Here is a 14,129-nt window from a genome sequence, read left to right as displayed (position 1 = left end):
ATCTTGGATACGAAAGGCGTGAGCGTCACGTCGTTTGTTTGTGACGCTGCGCGATGGCAAAATTTAATATACCTGCTGGTGAGCGAGGCTCGTCGACACTCGAGCGACCTGTTCTTTTCATCAACAAATTCCAAGTAGATTTATCGTGACTGGAAAGGGTTGGGTAGAGCGAGCAATGGATCCTGACTGGCCTATCCCTTGTGTCACCGACGGTAACCGGTGGCTAATAAGAGAGGGGAGGTTAGAAGATGACGCTGTGGTATCTCTCGCGTGTGTCCGCGTGGACGCGCGTCCGTTCTGTCGACGAAACGAGAGGAGAGGGAGAACGAAAGCAAGCGGAGAGACGTCGGAGAGCTACCTATGGATACCTATATGCGGGTCATGGCGCATGTCAGGCCCGAGAGGGTGCGGCAGAGAGTGGTACACCTCGAGGACCAAACCGCGTCAGGGCGGATCCGTCTTTTTCTATGCTCGATCGTGTTTTCGCTTGTACTCGACCGCCGCAAATCCTCTGGACGCGAACGCTCTCTTTAGCGGTGGCCGCGTCTCTCTTCAACGTGTGCCAGCTCGGCTAAATCTCGCTGTGCTCGTTTCCACGCTCGACACACTTTCTTTGTTGCTGGCCGCCGATCCCTGGCAATTCGGCCATCGACGATTTTCCACCTCTCGTTTCCACGTCTCTTGCTCTTTCCACGCGACTTCAATTTTTTCTCTTCTCTTCTCTTCCGCTGCTTTCGCTCTTCCGTTTCTATATACACGCGTCCAACTCTTAAACGCTTTGGCCCTTTGCAAAACAGAGAAATTTCCCTCTGTTTCGCCGATCGACTTGCCTTTTTCCTGCAATACCGTATTCCGCTTGCTTCGATCTTCTCGTCTTCGTATCGTTACGCTGAATCGGAGAGAAATCGACGACTTCTACCGAGTGTCCATCGACTTATCGAGTTTAACGCGCTACGTTTTACCTCCGACGTATGGTTCCTCGCTCAATTTCTTCAATTTTCGCTGGATTCTATAGCCACAGTCTTTTTCGGGCGAGAACGGATACGGTTAAGATACAACGTTCCGATAAGGACCGGTTCCTGGTGCATTTTCTAGCAGAAATTCCGGTGTCGCAGATACCCTCATCGGCTTATCCTTCGATTTCATCGACTACGCGGAGTCGCTTAGGAAACCAGTATCGCTGGTTTCCTTCTCCTCGGCTCTTCCTCTGTTTTAATTGGCACTTCGCTTTAATTTCTTCTTTGGAGATACGTGTTATTCCTCGCTGAGTTTCTACGCGAGCTCTTTCGCCAATTGCTTCTAATTTCATCCAAGTATTCCTATAGTCACTTCTTTTAGTTTGGATTTTGATTTTAGAACGGACAGTGAATTTCCTCCGAGTTTTCGACCGAAGCTTCTGTGACTCGAATTTCGATTAGTGGCTGCTCGATTTACCTCTTACAGTCCTGAGAGAAACAAAGCATCAAATCCCGGTTTATCCGCGATTCGTTGCCAGGGTCACGCGGGAAGCCGACTTGTCGAAGACGCACGGACCCGACCATCCTAATCTCGAAACGCGAGCGAAATTTCTACGTAACGTTCGCGACAAAGTTGTTAAACTTCTCTTATTTAGTGCGATTGGTCTCTTACTTCAGCAAGATGTTGACAATAGGAAGCTGTTTTTTACGTCATTCGCGTGATTAAAGCTGCCAAAGTTTTGCCATTATTTGGCAATCTGACAAGGAAAACATCTTTTAAATTTCCATTGCCATCCACCGAAACAAACGACAAAATTTACAAAGTGCAATCGACCGTAAGGAGGGAAATATAACGCCTGAGGGCGCCGTATCATCAACCTCGGAAGTTCAGCTAAGAAATGTGCAGTGTAAAGAACACCTCGCTTCGATATTTCTCTGAAGATCGAACAGAGTTGTATAATAGTTAATGTGGCGAATTCGCAAATGATCTTCCTCGATGGACGAACAGATCGAACAGATGAATTAATATGGTTTCTTTAAGCAGCCGGATCTCTGTGAAATCAAAGGTAAAGGAAGTTTCATTAATGTTAGAAGTTTGACCTCGTTTCCTGCTTGCAGTCGATCTTTTGTTTGATCGAAGCAATCTTCCTGGCCGATGCAAATCTACAGGTATATAATCGTAGAACCTTGACTGTTTTAGAGCGAGGCAATTTGCTGGCAATTGTAGACAGAACGACGGTTGATAGCATTCAAATATTCCAGCAATATGTCAATTTCGATGGGCTGCATTATTAGGCGTCTGCAGAACTACAGCGAGATGAAAGATGGCCATTTTGCGCGATTGTTGAAATAATATAGGCGTTTGAAACGAAGACAAAATAGAGGCAGCTACGACGACAAAGGAATTTCTCGTAAAATACGAGGATAAGAATTAGAAGATAAAAGTTCGAATGATGTAACAACTGCGTTTTTGGTATCGCGAAATCAATCGAGAACATAACAAAAAACGCTTCTTTTTTATTTTTATCCTTTCGCGAAATAGTGACGGGTCATAATATTTTCGAATCAATCCGAGTGACGAGAATGTTAAATGGCGTTATCCGAATAAAATCTGGCTTCTGTCTATTCGATATATCCAATTTAATATTTGGACAATTCTTTTTGTTCCGCATAAAGCGCGAATATTCTGTCGATGTTCCATCTATGGCCAGCGGAAAAAAATTTCGACTATTCAATAAAGAAACGACGTACATGAAACCGCGATATCCGCCGAATGAGGCTGCAGCTTTTCAAGCGCGAAGGAAACGATTTTACGAACGAAAAGACCACTGGTGATATTAATTCGAACGAAATGCTACGTTCGGGAAAGTATTACGCTTGTGTGTTCGAGCTTCTGGGTTAATTGCAGTTTCAAATTATCCGAAGCATTTAAGTGACTATTAAAATCTCTGAATCTAAAATTGCCGCTTAACTGTCGTTTAATCATTCGCCGAGTCCGGCAGTAAAAATAATATCCATTTCTGGAATATCGAAGCCAATGAAATTCCAGTGTCAGTTTACTCGCTTGTTTCCTTTCTCTAACACAGACCAGCCGTTCGAAAACGTCATTTCCCTAAACAAATCTATGAATAATTCTAAACCTTCGGATTTCTTGCGTTTAAATCAACTCATCCTACCAAAAGAGTTCGATAATTATTTATTTATTTTTATCACATTTTATTTATTCTAATTATTTATTTTTATTGTTTCTCTCATTCAATAAAATTTATAACAGATCTGCCAACTAGGAACTGCAACTAATTAACCTGTAATCTCATACAGCTCTCAAATATCATTTTAATTGGTCTCTGCCACGCGTATATACATATTCTATATTGTAGAATTTCAGTACTTGCGTTGTACGCTGGTATATATTAATAATCGCAAAAGAAAAATATTGAAATTAACGATAGCCATAAAGATAGCATTGATATCTCTCTATATAGCGAAAGTTATTGGTAATAATCAACGTGGCTCCATTTCTAGTCAAGCCCCTTGGCCCATGACACAGTAGTATCAAGGGCCTAATTTATGGCACCCTCAAGAATTTATCGCTTTTTCTTCCTAAGTTCCATGATAACAGAAAACCGAACGACCATTGCAAAAGCTCGAAGCTTCACGTTCCCTAACGATACTTTGACAACCTATTTTCCTAATGAACAGTTTGTGCGGGAGAAGAAACCTCGTTACGATCGTCTCTTTAATCATAGATCAAGCAAACCTTCACATTCCCTGACAATTCCACAAACAGCCTATCTTCCTTATGAGAAAATCGCCAGATAGAAGAAACTATCTACTTTTTCTATTAGCTTTTCTGATCACAGACGCGACCAAGCGAACAAACTTTAATTCCTAGACGTGTAACGAAATTTATAGGTATAATTATGATATTTCGAACGAGACAGGATCGATCGAAAGTTACGCAACATATGTCGGATCGTTCGACGCATATTTATCTAAGCGTATTCGAGTTCATAGGCGGATCAGAGTTGTTGCTCGAACGAACACGTATCCTGGTCTGTGATCTCGATTTTCACGCGTTATCGTTCGCGTGAGAATAAGAGGAAAAGGACGAAGAGGATGGAAAGTTGTAACGCGAAGGTTCGATGCTTGCCTGGAAAATAGTTAGGAACCTGCTGCCGTTGACGTGAGGTTATTAAACATTGAGCGAGTTATGTAAGACGCGTGACAGCATCCTGACAGCGGACGTACTTCTCACGAGTTTCCGCATATGCATCATAGTACTCCTGAGGTTTAGTGAAAACTAACTAACTGGATAAAGTTTTTATACTATTTTTTCGTATTTCTGTTCCTGAGCTGCGAAACCACACACGATGCGGTCAAATTGAACCTTACTTGACAATTTGAATATCTCACGACTCTAATTATCATGTTCCGGGGTCAATTTTATTTCTCTGGAATTTATTTTAGTAACTTCAACACGTGATAAATTCGTAATTATTATATGCTAATATCAATTTTATTTCCGCAATGATACGACTAAAACAGTAGAATAATAAATGGAAATTTATGCTTGTCGCTCATTAATTAAATAATTATAACGATTTCATTACTTTGATTACTTTTTGCCACACTTTCATTATTTCATATTTCTAGGGGTTTTCTTAATTTTCCGGAAAATGTATAAATCTGTGTAATCCGCTTATACGTATAGGAAAAGAGAAGTTAATGAAAGTTCGTAGAATTGAAGTGTAAACTAAGTTTCTAATTTAGTCGTTTCCAAGTATTGTAGCAATTAGTCTCATCATCGATTCGTCCCGTTATAACACCATAGATAGAACTTGATATAGTGTTACGTAATTTATAGATTCTTTTTCCAATCGATCCAAGTCCCGTACATACGCATCACTCTTGGCTAATTGGAAGCAACTATACGTTAAATTTGATGGATATTTACTTAATCGTGACGAAGCATCGACGAAGGGACACGTCCATTCGCCCCTCTGGTTATTCGTCGTCGTATATGCCGTGATGTTGAAAGTTCCATATATTGTGTTAAGGATGCTTTTATCTGAAAAAACGACGTCCATTTCCGATCGTCCAATTTCGAAGCAACGCACTCTCTACGACTATCTCGAACAACGGTATACTTTAATCTCTCTATTCTTAAAATTTATTCTTTCATCCACGTATACGAAGTTGAACTATTCGCCTTGGAACAATCGCAGGAATAAGATTATCTATGCAGTAGAGTTCTAGAGAATAGGTTTTCGAAATACTGAAACGGTATCTCTGAAATAAATATCTTACAACTTCAATCCTTTGAGTTAATCCATCGATAATAATTTCTTCATTTTCAATGCAAACAGCCTAATTAATATTAAAATTAATAGCATACTCGGCATTGCGAATTAGTAATAGCTATAAATAGCATCTGAAAATTCCCTCAATTATCAGAATTTAATCTAAAATTCCATTATAATATCCTTTATCTCTTCATCTTCTATTCCCACCGAAAAAAAAGCTACTTTAATCAAGCTACACATGAAACATGAAACATATTCTGCAAGCATCGTACTCGCGATAAGAAAAACGAGCGAACAAGTTAATTTTTTCAAGGTAAGGGCAAACACATCTATCATAATGTAACCTGTTTATGCAGTGTTCTCGCGGCAAGCCAGCATCCAGCGACAACGTTGAATCGTGTGGCATTTTACAGAGGTTGATCTACTTCGCAGCGGCGACACGAACCGAACGTCGTCAGTGCATATTTCCCATGGCTTGAGGGAGTTTGTGCCAGTACACGACAAATAGTAGGAGAAAAAATGAAGGAAAAATGGTAACGAAGCTAGAGTACAATAAGAAATGACCCAGAAAACGATAGGAAAGAAGGGTTAAGCAGAATGACTGAGCATCGTGATGTGAACAACGAACATGCACAAAGTGTATGATGAAAACACGTATCGAGGAATGGAACAAGGTCAGTCAATTATTTTCCATCTCCGCGTACATTTGTGTTTCGAACGAGGCGTGAAACGTCGCTTTGATAATTGTTCACCCTGTATCGTGCGTTCAAAAATGTTTCAACCGTTCGAAAAAACGTCAAACGCAACGAAATGTTTACGTTGAATTCGTTTCACAAATAGTTTGTTTCGATATTTATTGTAATGTTGAAATTATAACTGTTGGAAAAAGTTTAAAGTAGAGCAAACTGTTTACGTCGAATATGATCAATCTCGTAAACAGTACGCCCTGACATTTTTCATAATGGAATTCTCCATCCTATATCGTGCATTTACAAACAATTTATCTATTCGAATAAATGCCAAATGGTGTGAAACGTGTACGTCATATTCGTTGAGTAAACAACTTGTCTTCATATTTTTACATCACAACTATATTCGTTATAGACTAAAAATGTAACGTGAACGTTATTTATCGTGGTTGATCTATCTTTCCAATCTGATGCTGTAATATTTCGTAGTAAATTCTAAACTTTCTCGAAAAACGCGCTCGAGCTTTGTAGCGCTGCGCGTTAGAACGATAACACTTTATCGGGTCACGTCAAAAGGAAATGTCGATGGAAGTTTCCAGTGTTGTCTCGGCTTTCCACCTCGGTGGACAGCCCGTCGAAATTTCAGTTTTCGCCGAGTAAACAGAAGTGGAAAACACCGACGTGGCCACGGTACACGTGGAGCCTCAGCCAATACACCCCCTTTGGAATCGTCGAGCCCGTCGTAATAAGAACGAGCTGTCTTTTACAAGCTTCTTCCGACGATCAGTTTACGGAAAATAGCAACGTTTTCGCGGCTAATTTTTTAATTTCCTTATCGATCGTCCGATGTTAAAAGAATTCTGAGTTTTCTCGCAAATAAATTCCGGACGATGAAGCAGCGACGTCCAATGGAATCATCGTGCATGCAACATTTATGTCACGAATGTTCCGAAACGTTCGTTCATAACCATATGAATTATTCAGCTCCGCGTTTCTTTCCTGCCACTGAAGTACAATTTCCGCGCGACGCTGAGCGTCGCATAAATAAACGTGTCACCTCACCGCGTGTCTTCCAGTCTTCGTACTTCACGATATTATATTTGGACCGCGGATGGCCGACCAGGAAAAAAAGAATCGATGTCACGGCTCGCGTGAAGCGTCCGTACTCGTGTTCCGTCCCTTCACGCGTTTTACGAGACAGCGGCGTCTGTCAACGACCTGTTGATGCGGGAACGTTAACTAGCTCGCGAAAAATTATTGGCCCGTCGGGATTCTTCAAAATATACGATTCAACCTCGATCCTTCGAAACGTGATAGCCTCGTGGTCCATCCCCGCGCTCCGCGCAAGTTGCCCGCTAAATTTAAGTTTCCTGACCCGTTCTTAATGTCTTTGACCTTAACATTCGGTCCATTTAACTTCGACGTCGTGTGACTATTAACGATGCCGCTGTTGTCGTCGTTTCTCTTACCTTCTCTGTTCCTTTAAATCCTGTGCGACAAGATGGATCGAACCATTTGCCACATCGCGTCTTTCGTCGTTGAATCGAAACGGAATGCTATCTGGGGAGAAGAATCACGAAAAGTAGGCGAAGAAAATAGTCCCGGAACTGTCCGAATCTCGTGCTGGCAACAGAAGAGTCACGTGCACAAAGGGTAGTTGGGATGGCGCACGGCAGCAGCCGAAATTCGTGAGCACTGGAGGATTGGAGCGACAAGTAGAGAGGAGCCGTGTCGTCGCGACGTGTGGACGCGCACTGTTCGAGAGACGCGGACGGCACGGTGTCTGGGCGTCGCGACGACGGCAACGAACACCACCACGACAACCACGACGTCGACGTCGGCGGGTGCTACTAGCGGTCGGTGGTCCAGGGACGGACGGCGGCTGCGCAGGCGCTCCAACAATTCTTCAACTCTGCCTGTCCGATTAAATTAAACCTAGACTTTTCTCTTCTCTTTCTTCTCCTCTGCTCTTTCTTTTTCCCTTCGTTTTCTTCCTCGTCTTGTTCCTCGATAGTTTCTTCTTTTCTCTTCGCCTGCACTTTTCTTCTTCTCTAGCTTCCCCTTCGCCTACCCTCAGGGATTTCCAAGGACCGCTACCTTCAAACACCTCTCCGCGTCACGCGATGAAGATTACCGGTTTTGGGGTTGCTTCCGGTGACACCGGGACAGTAATCTCAGGGGAACAATGCTTTCGACAGGGGGTAGTTACCTCGCCTCTTTTCTCGTGATCCCGTTGCTTGATCTCTCGGATTTGTCCCCGCGTTAATGATAACGCGTTAATTGTAACGCGCTTTTGGCACGAGAAACGAGAATAACGACGAAGTAAATAAATTAGAAGGGCAATGACGAGCTGCAGAGAATATGAGTGAAGTTTCTTTTATTTGCACAGACAGCCACGCATCCCGGATCAGTTCCCTTGAGTTAAATCAAGAAACTTCGCGTCCTGCGTCGTACAGATCTGGAAATACTGTGGTAGTTGTCCAGAGAACCTTCTCAAGTATTAAATAACGTGTTGTAAATCTGTTCAACGAGTCAGTGACGTGCTATTAATTTTGAGTAACAGATTTTAGTGACTAAGAAGAATGGTTCCCGTTTATTGAAAAATACTGCTGTTTTGAATTACAAGCGAATGTGGCGAAATAGTGGAAAGTTGACAGTGTGAAAATTCACAAAATTGCCTATCATTGTATATAAAATTAAAATGGCAATCTTATCTTAAATCTTATCTTAAAATGATTATCAACCTGAAAAATATCAAATCAAATATCAAAATCAAACTCCTGCAACAACATATAGTCTGTCCACCATAACACCTATCCGTAATGCTTATCTTCCCAAACGCGGCGCATAAGAGAGATGCAACAACGATATCCAATGTATCGTTTCTCGCACACTGTTCCAATTGAAATTCACGAAGCGAAGATTTTTGCAGACGCGAAAGTCGTGCGACACATACCGGACGCTTTTGTCATAAAAATTCGACTCGGTGAACTTGGACGTCTCGACAAGCGGCTTTATCTTCGACCGCCGTTTTACCGACGTCGTTCAGGACGACTTATCGATCCCCTCCGGCAGTGATCGTGAAGAGAGTCAACTTGCAAGAGTGGTATCGCGCGATCACGTGGCCGCAGATAAAGACCATGGATGTGCCGTTGCACGTTGCATTACTCTTGTGATTTCCATAAAATCCAGTTAGCACACACACGCGCACGATGTTAAAGAAGCAATCGTAGGTTATGAAGAATTGAACCTGAATTATAGAGTACTTTTTCAAAGTAACCCATTGAGAAAATACGCCGTGTTGGATGCAGAATGAGACACTTTGCATTCGTGAAATTTTTAGTGTTCAGCAAAGTTACGAGAATACCCCGGGAATGCACTTCGCCAAAGTGGCGCAGTTTATTGCTAGCTTGAACGCGGTTTGCTTAAAAATACCATATAACGATGTATTGAGGAAATTCTCAGTTGCGTGAATAAATCGTTACGTTCGGAAAGTTCTCGATGACAAAGATTTGCAGTAGATAGTTGAGGAGGAGTTCCATTTGAATATGTACTCTTTGGGAAAATCAGAGAAATTCTTTCGTTTTTATGGCTGTTTATTCAACCCTACGAAGGAGTTGGTTTTCAAAATTTTATATGAAAGGACTACGATAATTTGCTTCTCGGAGTAGTTGTAGGAACTCGACGTAATATTTTACCGATTATTCTTGGCATTAGTTTTAATCCTTCGCTTGACTGCGAGCATTTTAACATGCGAAAACATCGGAGGGCAATTCTTTAATGGGAAGTTCCGCAGCTCTTTCAGAGGGAACATCTCGATCAAACTTTTTCAAGATTATCATTCAAGCCTTTTATCATGGAGAAACTTGCAGGATCGCAATTCGTCTTTGTAAAGTAAATTTTCTTTAAAATGTAAGACCATTAAAGCGTCGGAATTGAGTTATGAGATCGTTAACTGACTACTTCCTTGGGAGACGTGTGCGGTAGATGTCAATTTCCTGTAAATCTGGGAGAAATATTGCCCGAAGCAACGTCGATACGAGCAACCGTGCTTTTTTAGCACGCATTTTTGTCGGTGAAGCAGCTCGTCGCGTCCAATATCGAGCCGGACTACTGTAAATCTCGTTGCAAAGTCTCGTTGTATTCTTTCCGAGTTTCATCCAGTTACTGAATTCGCGAGTTATAAACGCCGTTTCTTTTTACTTTTCTTAATAAACGTGTTTCCTAAACGAACTTTATCCGAGAATACCAATCGAGCGTTGATCGTGATATCTCTTTAATAAACTGACACGAAACGAGAGTACCGTGCTAATATCGAGATGTGTAAATATGATTTCCAACCTCTCCAATCGCTAGAATACGTTCCATTTGTTAATTAGATTTTTACGGTCAAAGTCGCGGACTATTTTTAACGATGACTCCGCGGCTTCGCTATCGATTTATTCGACTTTTTGCGCGTCGAATGTCGAATGTCTCTCCAGGAATAAGGTCATCCCTAAAAGAAGCTTCTGCCGGACGAGAAAAAGAACACGAGGAGAGACTGTCGAAGCGTCAAAACGTTCTGAACTCGCTTCAATGTCGTGTTTTTCCCACCGTATATCGAAATAGGGGAAGGACTTATGGATAAAGCATCATTCGTGAACATAAGTACGACACGAATCGTATCGAAAACATTTTACTGTAATATTCGCTTCAATTTACGGCGTGCTCAACAGCGTCTTTATCCCGCTTTTCAGCGTGAACTTCGCTTACCTCTTATCCATAAGCGTAAACATTCGTCGTTAAAATTTATAATGGCCAATCTCCGGTATCAGTGCTTCTCGAGTAACAGAGATATTAAAGTCTGGATCACAATCCTAACGAGCGGTGTGGAGAGACACTAGTTTATTCAAAATCTAGCCCATCCAGCCGAGGCAGGTGTAGACGCACGATACCGTGGCGTTGTGGTTTCGCAACCGGTGACGCAGGATTATATTTTTAATAATGCGATGCATGCAGACGTAAGATTATACTGCTTGGAATATTATATATTATACGAAGGTGCATAATCGCGCAATATTATTATCGTACAATCGCAAGGATGAATTTTATAGAAGATAGTGAAAGAAAAATTAGAAAAATAGATGCACTCAGCAATAACTAATATTCGAATGTACGTAATTTGTCTTTTTCTTTATTTTGAAACTATACGATACAGAATGGTCAAAATTTCATCGCTATCTCGTCGTAGCGTTGATTTTTATAAAAATCAAGTGTTACCTTTGTAACTCTCCTTACAAATTAATCTAGAGGATTGCGAGATCCTTATAGGCTGTTTCAATAACTATATTATATTTTATCTGTTAGTACGGACTCTTGTGCCATATCGATCGTCCGCACCTGGTTTCTAATAGCAAGAAATAATCTCTTCTCCAAAAGCTTTTTCAAAAACTCCGATAAATTACCATCTCTCCCCGTAAGAATCCTGAAACACCGTTCAGCTACGTGCGTAGAGGTACTCGCGTGAAAATATGCGGTTGCTCCAGCCAGGGTAATGGGATGAAATTTCCATGAAAGGTTACCCGGACAAGCTGGAAGCCTCCAATCTGGTTGGCTTCCTGCTCGCGCGACGTGCTCTCGTATCAACTCACGGATATGGATGCAATCATCTCGCTCACCACTGTCGAACAATTGGCTGTTTCGTCGGGAATCAGGCGAATTTACATGAGAGATCCTTATTGCGTTGCAACTCGTAGAAAGCGATCGAATCGTCTCGGTACTTAAGGAAAGCTTCTTACTCGTAAAATCCTCGTTGTGTGGCACGTGGTTTCGCGAAAGGAGGATTAAACTTAAAAGGAACGCGGTCTCTAGCAAGGTAAGCGTTTAGATCTTCTCTATGTGCAACGACGAAGGGAAGCTTTCAACTTGGGATCAACAATTTAGGGAAAGTTCCTTCCACTTTCTAATGCGGAGGCACGTGATATTAACAGGAAGAAGATCGTTAAGGAGCCGGGAACGTCCGAACTTTATGAGCTACATTCTTCATGAGCGACGAGTCCCTGTCAGAATGTTCTTTAGCCGTAAACTTAGTCGATACTCTCCCTAGCTGCTCGTCTGCGGTGCTCGTAATTTTCCTCGCGAGTTCTTGGGGAAATCGAACACCTCGTTACAGGTGACACGGAAAGTTTGCTCGTAAAACGTTTGACACTCCCGAAAGCAACGTGAACAAGTTCTTGGCTGGCTGACTTTGCGGAATTAACTTTGAACACTGCCACAGAAAGTCGTTTTTCGTAAGAGTATTCTCCTCTCTGTTCGTGATTTATCGTTCAAACGGAAGACAGCGCTTGCTTGTTACGAGAAAATCGCAAAGTATGTAAAACGTAATCGGGTTGAATTTAAACTTTGATCGAAACGTTTATACGATTCTACTTATCGCATTGATGAAGATCGATGCTAATTGGTTTGCTGCACGGAAACATTCAGCCTTTTGAATTTTCAAATTTACCTTGAGCATAATGTAGTGAGTGATTCGTGCGATTAAAACGAGTTTAAAATAGAAAATCATATTACGCGTGAATTTTCTAAAATATCGTCTGTTTCGAGAACGACCGCGGAAAAAAGGTAAGCAAAAAATTCGAGGTTACGTAACCGCGACGCACCCTCCCAGCTGCAATTTAGCTATGAATAATTCACCCTCGGAGAATAGAAATAAATCCATCCCCTTACACGGATGGATTCACGAAGTTAGATCTGCCTCTGAATGTACTCTTGTGTTTTTATCTCGTGGATTATTCACATCCCGAATTACCAAGTCACCGTTATACGATCAACGCAAATATTTGTACAGTACAGTACTTTCACGGTTAAAATTCCGTGATCATTATCTTTGTTCATTTGTCACTCTTCAACAAGGAAAAGGGGAGAAATATAGAGGGAAATGTAAAAATCGTGAAGTGGGTGAAATTTGAACGAGAAGTATGTCCTAGATCGTCTGCCGAAAGATTAATTGAGTAACGAATTAGATTTCATCTATAGACGTTTGCCATTGTTAGCTTTTTACTTATATCTATAAAATATCGCTTCGATACGGGGAGATTGAGTCCGCATTCAAGATTAATAGCCATAGATTGTGGTATCACGGTTTATAAGCGAAAAGAATGGCACCGGAAACATACTCGAGACCGCGAAACACTATAACGTCGGGATTCTTTGAAATAAATTAATTTTCATCGTTTTATTCGATATAGGGCTAACGAATCATTGGGATTAAATTACTACTGGGTGAAACAAAGGGTACAACGTTGTAAGATGGATCGCCAGCTATTCGAGAAAACTAAGGAATAGGAGAAAAAGACAGAGGAAGACAGAAATAGAAATAAGATGAAAGCTCTACAGCTAATTGTGAACATTCAGTTCGCTAGGTCTTTAATCGTTTTGTTATGAAGAACAAAGAAAATCGGTTAAGAGATATTAAGTCTACAATTTCGTGCAATGGCGCAATTTTCTCTGTATGCGGGTTATTAATAGCGCAACGGTTATGCGTATACATGGCCGTTCGCGGGAGCAAACCGCACGTTCACGCTGCTTTCTATTAACTGGTATTAATCCCAGGTATCTCGTTTGCGTTCAGATTTGTTGTCAAAGGCTGAACAACTAGGCGACGACGCGACGTGCTGAACTGGAAATGCTAAAACGAATTTAATTTCGAACTACGGCATCGTACAGAATCGTATACTCATACATCAGTTAGCTATCAATTAAATAGAAATTTTAAAGAATACCTGCATTTGTTTTATAACGAAATATACGCTCAGTATTGTGTAGTTTTATTTAATATAAAAACTTCTTTTTAATGAGCGAACATTTTCCGTTATTACTTGTACAAACCGTGGGATGGAATATGTAAAATTTTGCATATTATAAATATACATATTTTAGAGATGATCAATGTGAAAGGAAAAGAAAGAAGCTTAAAGCAAAGTTGAAAGAAACGTTTAATTCTACGATTACAAGTTCCAAAGCTTCTTCTTTTCTTTTATGATTTTTCCCCTTGTTTTACTTTGAATTTATTGTGTTAGTAATATAGGAACAACGGTCAAGTTCGCACGCAGAAAAATGATTCGCCCATTAACATTTTTAGGTTGATTTTTATTAAAAAATTTGTTAATTAAATATTGTTAATAAAAGATAATCTTTGA

General features: G+C 41.0%; 1 protein-coding gene across 1 annotated transcript in view; it reads right to left on the bottom strand.

Annotated features, from left to right (window-relative positions):
- Positions 1 to 7,675, bottom strand: part of LOC122565695 (somatostatin receptor type 2-like) — a 70,283-nt gene extending 62,608 nt beyond the window's left edge. The window contains exon 1 of the mRNA XM_043721927.1: positions 7,422 to 7,675. The gene's annotated coding sequence lies outside the window, so the exon portion shown is untranslated. The remainder of the gene's footprint in view (positions 1 to 7,421) is intronic.
- Between the last annotated feature and the right edge of the window lie 6,454 nt (positions 7,676 to 14,129).

This window comes from Bombus pyrosoma, linkage group LG3 (assembly GCF_014825855.1).
Source record: "Bombus pyrosoma isolate SC7728 linkage group LG3, ASM1482585v1, whole genome shotgun sequence".
Taxonomy (NCBI): Eukaryota; Metazoa; Arthropoda; class Insecta; order Hymenoptera; family Apidae; genus Bombus; species Bombus pyrosoma.
The sequence above is the reverse complement of the archived record's forward strand: the minus strand, read 5'-3'. Positions and strand labels throughout refer to the sequence as shown.